Source organism: Garra rufa, chromosome 7 (genome assembly GCF_049309525.1).
Source record: "Garra rufa chromosome 7, GarRuf1.0, whole genome shotgun sequence".
NCBI lineage: Eukaryota > Metazoa > Chordata > Actinopteri > Cypriniformes > Cyprinidae > Garra > Garra rufa.
The window spans coordinates 21,177,542-21,187,548 of record NC_133367.1 but is presented as its reverse complement, the minus strand read 5'-3'; the positions used below and the strand labels follow the sequence as shown (position 1 = coordinate 21,187,548).

Sequence of the window (10,007 nt, the reverse complement as noted above, 5' to 3'; positions counted from 1 at the left end):
TTAGGCATAAGTCTAAAGAATAAATTCATGAACATTTAGAAGTTATTGTCTTGTAATGGGCAGTTTAGGTCAGCCCATTTTGATTATGCTTCAAGACTTAAGTATTATTGACATCAGACTTTTCTCTCAGAGCATTCCCTGGTCTGTTTAAGGCAAGAAAAGGCTTTATCCCAACTTCCAAAAAAAAAAAAAAGGCCTGCCAGGTCAACACCAATCCAGTTTTTCCTGCTAAATAAAAGGGTTGAAAGGACTCCAAAAGCCTCTGAAGAGATGATCCTACTACAGGCTGGATTAGGACGGAGGACTGTTCTCATCCCTGAGGAAGCTGACCACTCTGAGGTTTGGCATTTCAAGTTTTCCATATTGTATAAAGACAGAGATACACCAGTGCTCCACACAGAGTTTCGATCTGGTCTGTCTGATCATCCAGTCTGCAAAGCTACAGTACTGCTAAATGTTTTTGTGTAAACTTGTGTAAAAATGCTGTAAAGTGAGGATGCTGTCAAAAATAATGTAATGAGTAGATTTTCTTTATCAATTAACTTCCATGACCTAAATGAAATCAACACTTGGTGTGAGCATCCTTTGTGTTTAAAACAGCGTTTGTCCTCGGTGCATTTAAGCAGAGTTTTTCAGTAGCTTGGCAGGTAGCTTTCTTGAAGTGTCTTGGAAATGTTGTTCTCCACAGTTCTTCTGAATTTAGGTTCCGATTCTTCTTCGTCTCAGTTTGTTTTCTTTCTTCATGTCATTCCATGATGATGATGATCAGATCTCTGTGTGGAGCACTGGCTGTTGTCAGACTTAAATCTCACTGGATTATTACAATTAATGGCCAAATGAGTGTTTGGAAATGTAAACTGATATTTCCTCCTCACCAGGGTTTCCGCGGGGTCTTAAAAAGTCTTAAAAAGTCTAAAATTTAAAAATCTAAATTTTAGGCCTTAAAAAGTCTTAAATTCGCTGTTCTAGGTCTTAAATTATTTTACACAGGTCTTATTTTTCCGATGTCCATGTAACGCTACCTCTAATGCTCATTTAAATTCTCTTTTTGTGGTTTCCGTGGTGTTGTAGTTCTTTATTTCACTAATCCAAATATAATTTGCTGTATTTAAACTACAAATGAGACCAGCATGCAATAGCCAATCAGCTGTCTGTTATTGGCGCGAGTCTCTCTCGGATTGTACCGCAGAAGTAAAATGGATTTAACTTTTTAGCTATGGGGGAAGTGCAAGTTTAGCGATACTTAGCTTGAAAAAACTGAATATAGGGCTTGGCTAAGGCCAGTTGCTAACAACTAGATTTTTTTTCTCCCTCTGTGAAAGTTACTGCGTCTTCAGAATCGCAGTAGCAGAATACAGGTCAAACGACCTTTTTCTGTATATAATGTTATCAATAATAATAAGAAATATAGCTGCAAGCAGCAATTACGGGGCCAAGCACTCAAAGGGGAAAATGAGGAGCTAAGGATGGCAGGAACAGCAGACCAACTGCAACAATAAGGAAAAGGAAGCAATTTTAAGAGGATTTTAGCGAAAATTACAGAAAAATTATGTAGAACGCCTACTGATATGATTTAATGCTTATTACGTTTGACAAACAGGTGGCGCTGTTATCAAATCCATGTGGTGTGTTTAGTGTGAGGTGACAAACGTACACACAAAGTTTGGTGTCTTTATGTCAAAGTTTTCCAAAGATAAAGCCTCAGAGTCATTTTCACATCAAGCTTAAAATTTATAGAGACGCTGTACGAAAACGGTTTCATCTATCAACATGAAATCCATAACTTTTTGTCAGCACAGTCTGAAGATGATCTGACTCAATTTTGGTGAGAATCGGACGAACGGTCTAGGACTAGTTCTAAAAAGTAGGTTTTCAACATCGATCAAAATGGCGGACAGGGAGTTTGGCCAACTGTGGCATAATTGGTATACGTGTTGTCGGCATGACCCAAGGAATATTTTGAGACCAGTTTCATTACAATAGGCTAATTCTATCTACAGTTATTAACATTTTTGTATATTTTAAAACTAATGGTTAATGAATGCTTCATTACTCTTGACCAATAGGTGGCGCTGTTACCAAATTGATGTGGTGTAATCAGTGTGAGGTGGTAATGCCACATACCAAATTTGGTGCAAATATCTCAAAGCTTTGCAGAGATACAGCTTCCGATGCGCTTTGGCATCTTACCTGCAAATTCGTTGATGCGTTAAAAGAAAACGGTTTCGAATATCGACACGAAATCCATAACTTTTCGTCAGCATGGTCTGAAGATGATCCAAGTCAAATTTGGAGAAAATCCGACTAACGGTCTAGGAGGAGTTCGAAAAAGTATGTTTTCCACATTCATTAAAATGGCGAACAGGAAGTTAGACCAATTTTGGCATAATCGGTGTCAATGTTCTCGGCCTGACCCAAGGAATATTTTGTGATCACTTTTATTACAATAAGCCTTTTTTTTTTCAGAAGTTATTAGCATTTTTCGAAATTTCGTTATAACTTTTGACCACAAGGTGGCGCTGATCCCAAATTTCGTATGTACATTCAGGGCATGGTGCCGAACATTTTTGTAATTATTGTCGAAACGATACGTTAATCCGTTCTCAAGATACAGCATTTTAAAGCGAAATTCAAAATGGCTGACATGGGAAAATTGGATATGGGTCGACTCGGCATGCTCCTCCGAATCTAACAAGACCAGTTTTGAGATTTTTGGTCAAACCACTGAGAAGTTATAAGCAAAAATAGCCATTTTTCATAACTCCTGACCACTAGGTGGCACTGTGACGAAACACTGCAGGTAGCCTCAGGTCATGCTTGTTACAATACACACCAAGTTTGGTCTCAATATTCCAAAGCGTTGCGGAGATATGGCCTCGCGTTCAAAAATGGAAGTTTTTCATAGAATTAACGCGTTATTCGAGAACGGTTTGTCCAATCAACTTGAATTCCATAGCTTTTTGCCTGCATGGTCTGAAGATGATCTGAGCCAATTTTGGTGAAAATCAGACAAACCGTCTAGGACGAGTTCGAAAAAGTAGGTTTTATAATCACAAAATTATAGAAAAAAAAACTAAACCTTAGGATTTTTGGAATTTGGTGTTCATTCGACTCGGCATGACCCAAGGATTCAGGGAAAATTGGAATTTTGATTTTATGGCTTACGGTTCAAAAGTTATTAGCAAAAAGAAAGTGAAAGTTTGGACAAGTGGTGGCGCTAGAGAGTTTGAGTTAGAGACTCCAAACTTGTCATAGTTAATGTTGAGTCTGCCCTCCCTCAGTGTGCCAAATTATACAACTTTCCCGCAAGCGGTTCTATGGGCTGCCATAGACTTGCGGCGGAATAATAATAATAATAAGAATTCTAACGGATACAATAGGTGCCTTCGCACCTTCGGTGCTTAGCCCCTAAATATAGGTCGAGCTAGCTGACCGCCAGCCTTCGAAATACTTTTAAAATGTTTTTTTTTTTTTACTTGCCCGACCGAACAAACGCCTGATTAAAACTGAAGTGACAAAAACAACTAGCGAAGCATCGAAAGGCAAGAAAGATTCCTATTTTAATACATTCAACGTAAACAGAAATTGATAATGGATATTGTATTTCTGGTCTATTTGTGACATACTTTAAAACGAATGTAACAGCACTCTAAAGAAACACACTGAGGTAAAAATGTCAAATGTATAGTTTATTCATAACATGATATAGTTCAGTAATATACCAAGTGAGCTTTTTGCTGAAAATTCTCACAATTACAAATGTTACATTAATTTTAGCTCAATAAAAAATTAGTTAGTCAAGTAGTTACTTACTATTAGACAATATGCAACATTAGCAGAAGCATTCTCCTAGCAACGTTTTGCTATAGTTCAGCGTTTTGATCGAATCAGTTGAAATAACTCGCTCATGAAGTGACTTACCGCCACCTGCTGGTAATTTAGTGTGTTTAAAAGTATGCCTCCACACCCAACATTTCTAATGTATATATTTATAAATCAATAAATGTATTTAAAACATTAATATCACTTTTAATTTTGCAGTGTAAATTATGTAATCTCACTGCTAACAGCCATTTAGAATTTATTGATAAATTCATAAAATAAATTTCAAAGGTAATGCATACATTTCAAAAGTAAAAAAAAGGCCTTTATAAAGGTAAATCAAATATGCAGATTTAAGATGTAAAAGCTAATAGAGCACTGATGAAAATATTGCTTCAGAATTTTTTTTTTTACGTCAGATATTTCTAGTGGTACTTTTATGGGGATATTTTGTGTGGAATAGTATCTGCTGATATGAAAAGTTCACTGTATATCGAAGTAATAAATGTAATTTATGACAGCCATGAAATTGTTTTTACTTTTTACATTAAACACATTAAATATTACATGTATGCATGTAATATAATATCTATTTCCATTACAGGTTTCGGTCTTAAATTTCATATAAGGTGGTATTAAAAAGGTCTTAAAAAGTCTTAAATTTCACTTGTTCATATCTGCAGAAACCCTGCTCACACAAAAGACTTAAAACCTTTTTTTTAGCTAGGGAAAATACTAGTGTTCTAATCATTTTGATAAGACTTGATTTATTTTTATGTAGCCAGTCTTGTTTGATGAAGTGCTTGAAGTGTGTATTTAATTCCACCAGATATCTAAGCTATTGGTGGAGACCTATTCAAAAATGGAATGATTGGAAGGAGCCTGGATGCTCTATAAAGCTGTTGGTAAGTTAGTTTCGTTCATTTTTGAAGCTTGGTTGACATCTACTTTACACATCATTAGACTGTATTGTTACTTTAAATAGGATCCCTGTTTCAGTATTTTTGAGTCTGTCTTTGGTTATCTTGACTGTTCAGTGTTGGAGTGAAATGTTATTTCTTTGGCTAAAATTAAATAAATAAGCTGATATGGCTTTTGATCTTTTATACTCAGGTGGATCAGGTCAACGAAAGTTGAATGTCGTTGCGCCAGAGGCAGAAGGCTACACAGGGTCCTACCTCATTAAAACAGTAGGAACAAAGGGCTGTCTATATATTATGCCAATACAGAACAGTGTGGACATCTCCCCTTTACCGTACTCGTCGAAAGAATTTGAAAAAATGCAGAAAGCTCGATGTGCAAAATGTCATACAGACATGCCTGTACAATTGCTGGCTATGCATGTCCAGAATTGTAAGACAGACATATGGATTAACACCAGTGATTGTGAATCGGTAAACTCTTTATTTATTTATTTAGTTTAATGTTTTCATTTAGTAAATAAAATATTTAGCAATCAGTAAAATTGTTCACTTTTTCTAATATGTACATAATCAGCATTAAATTTGTTACAGGAGTCTGGAGATTTTTTGTCATCTCATACGGAAGAGCCACCCATTTTTTCACAGAACTGGATTATGTCAATGTAGGTTGTTCAGTGCCGTGCTTAGTCCGGTTTACTTTAACTATGCATAATTTTTCTTCAGTAACTTTTGTATGATTAACACACCAAATACAAGTCAAAATCTGTTACTATAAGACTATTCATTTTATAAATTAGTAACAAAATAATTTTGGGTTACTTATTCTAATAACCACAGTTCATGTCTTTATGTCCAAAACTTGCATAAAAGGACCCTAGAGATCCTACAGTAAATCCTACAGAAGTGCCGTCAGCTTCCAGAAAAACAGATCATTTCAGTGGCAACTTAATATCATAACTTGCAGGAACTACAAAGTGATTTGTTCTCACTTTAAATCCCATCTTTTTTTGTTCACATCCACAGTTGGGGGATGAGTTGGATTCTATGGATTCATCTTTGGCAGTGATGGATGTCAAGGTAAGATGAATGCATGCAGGACTATTTACCACATTCTTGGAGTCCCCCAACAAAAAGCGGGAGGGGGTTTGAGTTGTTGGATTATTTCCAGTGTATTTGAAAATCACTGTAGAAGGAAAAATTATTACATTTAATTTTAATGTTATTTCACGAATGGTTATTAATGGTAGTTCATTGAAATTTCAGTACTTTTTTTTAATAATAGTAATGATTTTAAGTTTGCTTGGGATCTTGTTTCTTGCTTTAAGGATTTTTTTTAAAACATATTTTTCTGCATCTGTAAGGTATCTTGTCCTGTGTGTTCAGCCATGTACCCAGAAGAAATATGCTAATTGTTTGAGATAGGAATTTGGGTTTTCATGAGCTGTATCCCAAAATCATCCATTTTAAAACAATAAAAGGCTTGAACTACTTCAGTTGTGTTGTAATGAATCTAAAATATATGAAAGTCTAATGAACTTTTTCACAATATGCTAATTTTTTGAGAAGGACCTGTATATATACTTATTTATTTATTTTCCCACACTTCAGGAATTGTATACCGTATAATCGTGTATATTTTGGTAATATTCAAACAAACAAAATTACTCAAGTACTGTCTTCACTTTTGTTTTTAGATTGAGACAGCAGACACTACAGCATTGCTGGACATCTCTGAAAGAGTGGTAGCTTGTGGGTACACTGGACCACTAACATCTGACAGAAAGGAGGACCTTGTCAGGTATGTGTGACATTTGTAGTTCTTTTTAAATCTGGCTCTCTACTTCCTTTTCCTCTCAAATCTACTCATTAGGGTTTAGATTTTTTGAACACTTTAAGCAGACCCATTTCCCTTGCTTTTCCGATTGTTCTGGAAAGCATAACAATATCACTGAATTTCAGAAGTGCACCCTTCCCCCAGACCTGAAAGGTCACAATTTCTATAGTCAATGTAAATTAAACCCAAACTCTTCTTAACATCTTCCTAACCCTAACTATATTGTAATTTCATAACTATATAATAACTTCTATTCCTCTTATTAACAAGGTATTTTCTATTGTAAACACTATTTACTTTATGTAGTGCTGTTGTCCTGCATTCAACTGTCCGAATCCTTCCAGTGCTGCAGCAGATGTGCAAAGGATTGGAACTCTATGGCCTTCATGAAATGATCAGCTTTTACTTTTGAAAAAGTAAGTATTGTTACTTGCATTTTTACATATGATTTTGAGTGGTGCATAATAAAAAGTTGTTCTTTTTGATTAGCAGCCTGATGCAGATTTCCTCACAACGGCCCTTACACCCATTTTAAGTGAGGTGGGCTCAGTCAAAAGACAGAGGGAGTTGCGAATTGTGAACTATTTACAAGACTTCATTCAGAGCCTTGAAGATGAAGGTAACATTGTTACTCCGAATTGTTGTAATTACATCAGTTTTAATGGGGTGCACTCAGCCAATACAGTGTTGGGTATTATGGATGTAACTAAAGATACACATAAAAGTGTGTTTACTAGGGCTGGGTGAAAAATATTGGTATTCCTAAATCCCAAGATTCGATAAGCCTAGCCTGTTTTTATTTAATGGATGGAACATTGTAGTGCACATCCCATCCAATAAAGCGCAGTAAGCTTTGTGCTTTGGTATTTTTAATACAGTGTTTTTCAACCCAGGTCCTGGGTGTTCTTTAATGTTGTATTTTTGAACAAATCTGTTAAGTTTTTATGACAGCCACTATTTATGTTCATATTTATATTTACAAAAAACTGAATTACTATGTAATTGTAACTTATAATAAAGACTTAAGTGTAATTTAAGCAGTTGTATCGCACAAATCAGTCAATTTTTACCCTCTATATTATAATGTAGTACCAACTGACTCTCGTGTATATTTTTCAGCATAGTCAAGTTTTTTTTTTCTTGAAAATTTGGCATGTACTGTACCTGATATATATCCAAAACCTTGATTTTAATCTGTAATCGAATTGCAAGCTTGTGATTGAGAATCGGATCATGAAATTGGTCAACCCAGCCCTAGTGTTTACATTATTCATTTATAATACTTAACATTGTAGATTTGCTTTTAATTTTGTTTCTTGCAGAAGGAAGCAACAGCACAGAGAACAGAGGTGAGGACGACAATGAACAAGGGGATAAAATGGGGCACTACACCAGCGGAGATGAACAAGAAGAAAAAATCACTGTCAGCAGCTTCATGCAGTGGCTGACTGGTCAAGACCACGTTCCCATTTCATCCACGCAGAGAGAAAAATTCAAAATACACGTAGCATTCAATCACGACTGTCAGCTTCAGTACGGTCAACAGCGTTTGTGCTATCCTCTCGTAAACGCATGCTCCTGTACCATCACCTTGCCCACCCAGCACTTGGGGAATTACAAAGAGTTTCTGTGCATTATGCGACAGGCTGTGAGTAAAAGTAAAGAATTTGGTCGATCATGAAATAAATTCTTAGTGTAGTGTTTACTTCATATACTGTTTAGTCTGAAATACTGTTATTAGTTTGAAAAAAAAAAAAAAAAAAACAGGAAGTTAACAGTTTTAATATGTATTCTGTAGTTCGATTCTTTATTGTTCTTAATTCTTTGTTGACAGATTGTTACAAATTGTTTTCAATTCAGAAAGTACATGTGCTCACAAAGTATATTTGTATTCAACAAATTCCAGTGCACAATAAAATCTGTGTCTTTAAGCTTGCTTGGTGTTTTGTTTCTGTTCAATTAATATGATAGATTTGTTGAAACAAACTCCCGACAAAGCAAATACAGTTCTTTGACAGGGACATTAGCACCAGTTGAATTCAGCAGGTGTTCGAGGGCCCTCAATCTATCTGGACTCGGAGGGCATTCAAATTCTGGAACAACAACTCCCAAGAAGCTGCTGTGTCCCAATCCAGGTCTGGCTCTTCAATGTCCTGAAGGTATAGCAGTTAAATACATGGTTAAGTATCTAGAGTAATACCTTACCATAAATAGCAGTGTGCTGACAGGAAGTAAAGCAGTGTTACAATACCTCGTAACTCTCTAACTGGCCAGTATTTGTGTGTATCAGTCCCATCTGCCACAGCTGCTCTGGACTTCGATTGCCCTCTGAGGAGAGTGGATGATGGTTCCAGGCTTCTGTGAATGTGTCCAAATCTGCCTGAAGTCTTGGGAGGAAAGTGTAGTGCACACAGAAAAGTTCCTCAACCACCGACAAGTCAAGCAATCCTTCTGCCTCCAGCGAGTGCAGCATGTCCGAGTACTTGTTGGTCACCATGATTCTGACATCACGCCAGAGACGCTCAATCCTATTACAAAAACTTTTTTTTTTGTTTCTTTTTAAAGTGTTAAAATAAATAAAACAGTGCATATAATACAGCTGAGATTAATTATTATTGTTGAATGTAAAATATTCTGTTACTTCAGCGACACTGAAAAGCTACCTACAGATGTACTGGTCAAAAAAAAAAAAAAAATCATAATTTGTTACATTTCCATCCAAGAATCTGACCATGGGATACATATAACATATTTCAGAATGGTTGTTTAAGAAAAAGCCATAAACATACTAAATCACTGCAAAAATATTTCGACAGGCAGTATAGGTTGCTGAAAATACAAGTTTTAAATAATTCTTTGATATTTTAGAAATTGCAGAAAATTGTCCTTTACCTTTGATTATGGACACTTTTACCGGCTATGAAACTTCCACGGTCTGGTCTGCTCTTGATACCAGATGACTAGTAAACACTAAATAAAAAAATAAAATAAATGAAATAATAAAAAAACAAGGTGTGACCTGTGTTTTTTCAGAAACAATAAGTGAAAACATACCTTCCTGGAATAACCATCCACACCACCAAATATTATGATGTTGTATCTATTCACAAGACAGAAAAACAAAAGACAAAAACTTTTTTTTCCTAATTGTACAGTAATTTTCTTTTGTGCTACAATTCCTGTGCCTTTTTTCTGTTGTTAGAAAAGAGTAGCAATTTACTTTAAAAAGTGTTACTTTTTCTATAAAAATGTTTAATATGAAGGTCCTCCAAAAGATGCCTTTTTAGGATTTGCTGCAGAATAGAGATCAACAAAATAACATAAGAATAACAAAATAATAACATCATAAGAACATCAACATCACGATGCTTATTAATATGAACAAATAATTTATTTTTCATCCAAAGGTCCTTTGAACCAATTTGGGA

The 10,007-nt window shown here is 35.4% G+C and overlaps 2 long non-coding RNA genes across 3 annotated transcripts; one reads left to right on the top strand and one right to left on the bottom strand.

Moving 5' to 3' along the window:
- The first annotated feature begins 5,768 nt into the window (after positions 1-5,768).
- On the top strand, positions 5,769-7,271 carry LOC141338344 (uncharacterized). 2 transcript variants are annotated; one of them, XR_012355832.1, is made up of 4 exons: positions 5,769-5,822; positions 6,440-6,543; positions 6,886-6,995; positions 7,072-7,271. It is a non-coding gene; the product is annotated as an uncharacterized lncRNA (long non-coding RNA). The 2 variants fall into 2 exon arrangements; XR_012355831.1 differs by lacking the exon at positions 5,769-5,822 and having other exon boundaries at positions 6,381-6,543.
- Positions 7,272-8,390: 1,119 nt separating this feature from the next.
- Positions 8,391-9,739, bottom strand: LOC141337843 (uncharacterized). Its single transcript, XR_012355798.1, has 4 exons — positions 9,634-9,739; positions 9,472-9,549; positions 8,831-8,966; positions 8,391-8,732 (listed from the first exon to the last, which is right to left on the bottom strand). It is a non-coding gene; the product is annotated as an uncharacterized lncRNA (long non-coding RNA).
- Between the last annotated feature and the right edge of the window lie 268 nt (positions 9,740-10,007).